The sequence below is a fragment of the Plasmodium gaboni genome, assembly GCF_001602025.1.
Source record: "Plasmodium gaboni strain SY75 chromosome Unknown, whole genome shotgun sequence".
NCBI classification, from domain to species: Eukaryota; Apicomplexa; class Aconoidasida; order Haemosporida; family Plasmodiidae; genus Plasmodium; species Plasmodium gaboni.
Window position 1 is genome coordinate 2533 of NW_017385424.1, and position 2532 is coordinate 5064.

Here is a 2532-nt window from a genome sequence, read left to right on the forward strand (position 1 = left end):
AATCAATTTTTTGTTCTCCTTTTAATTTTTATTTATTTATTTTCTTACATATCAATATATTTATTATTTATATATAAAAAAATTCATTCTATGGATTTAATTCATTGATATCCTTTATTTTTGTTTTTTAAGAATGAGTCATTATAAAGAAAAAAACAGCTATTTAACAAACTTTCATACAATAAAAAATATATATATATATATATAAATTTATTATTTTTTATATGATATATTTTTTGTGGTGGTAGAGAAATACAAAATGCATAAAATTTCTTTTTCTTTTTTTTTTTTATTTATTTTATTTTTTTAATTTTTTTGTTTATTAATTAATATTACATATTTTATATGTTTTATATTTTTTTATTATTTATTTTTATTTTTTCATATTTATGGTGTACTTTTTTCTTAACACATTAAAGGGGAGCATAATATTAAATGTTATATTCCAAAAAATGACCATTTTTTTTTAATTTTTATTTATAATTGAATAAAATAAGTGTATATCATAAAAGAAAAAATAAAATAAATAAATTTAAAAAACGTATATATATTTATTTCATAAATTAATTTTTTTTATGTTTAATATTTTCCTTTTTATTTCCAGATTATTCTATATTTTTGTAGAATACATATTTTATATTTCATACCCAAAAAAAAAAAAAAAAACAGATGGAAAATGAAGAAATAAGGGACTTTAATGAATAATTTTTTTTTATAATTTGAGGATACATATTTTTAATAACTTTAACATTATTATTATGATACGAAAAAGTAGTAAGAGTAAATAAATAACGTTATGGTTTTTTTTTATTATTATTATTATTTTTTAAGACTAAATGTTTTATATATGGGAAGAAAAATGTAGGAGCTCATTTTTTACCCATATAAAATATATGATATATAAGAAATATATATATATTAAATAGAAGAGAACTTAATTAAAATATATATGAAAAAATTAAAAAAATGTAATCATATATATATATATATATTATTTATTTTTGTATAATAAATTTTATACTATTTTCATGTTACAAAATGAAAGAGATGAGTTTACTTAATAAGAAAGAAACAAAAAAAGTGTAAATATAAATAATGTATCGATAAAAATAATTTGTTTCATATTATTTCAATTTTTTTTGTTTTTTTATATTATGTGTGTTTATTATAATTTGTTAGGAACATATTGAATAAATCATTTTTTATATTATGAAGAATTGGTTATATATGCGGTGTAATATTATAATATATAAAAAAAAATTTTATAAGCACAAAACGTGAATAGTTAAAATATACATGTAATATATTTATATATATTTTGATATGCACATGTTATTTTTAAATATGTTTCTTTGGATTATTTTTACAATGATATAGAATACTTATAATTTTTTTTTAAGATATATATTTAGGATCAATTAAAAAAATCAGATAGGTATTCTTATTATATAATAATAACAAAATATAATGTATATATGATAAAATAAATAAATATATATATATATTTAATATTAATTATTATCTATTTTGTTACTTACAAAAAGAAAAAGAAAAAAAAAAAAAAAAAATTACTTTATTTTGTTAAACATATTTTTATCTTTATATGCTGTAATGTTTTCTTTCTATTATTATTTGTTCTTTTTTAGTAATTATAAAGATTAAAAATATACAAAATAATTTCTTGTAATTAAGATTATTATGTATAATATATATTTTTTAGTTTAAGAAAATATTTGTCTAATTTATATATTTTTTTTCAGTTTTTTTTTTTTTTTTTTATGTTTTTTAAGATATTATTATTACATAATTCATTATATTCTTTATATATTATTTGATTATTTTGGAATGCAATATTACATATTACACGTTTATTAGAAATACTGTTTTTTTGTTTTATATGATTAAGTCTATTAATGCTTTTTTCTTTTTTTATGTATTGGAAGTATATAATATTAATAAATATATTGATATGTAAGAAAATAAATAAATAAAAATTAAAAGGAGAACAAAAAATTGATTACATAGTCCTATAAGTATTTTTAAATATATACAATTAAAATAAATATACACAAATATAAAAAAAATAACATAATATGTTAATATATATATATATATATATATATATATAATATACATATAAATTTTTTTTTTTTTTTTTAGAAGTATTTCATTAAATGATTTACGATAATATAATATAAATATTATAAAGGTAATAAGGAATTACAAAATTAATAATAAAAGATAATGTATATATGTATACATATATATATATATATTATTCATTATATTTGTACTTCATTAGATTTATATTATTATTCTACAATGATGATATATTCATATTCTCTTTCATATTTCGATTAATATCACAATAAATATATTAATAGTACTATAAATGATAATTAAAAAAAATATTATCAAATAAATAATATATTGATTTATTAAAACATATTGTACTTTACTAATAATTTTGTAATGATATATACATGTTATATTTATATGTTTTTTTAAAAAAGCTTATTTATTTATTTAATA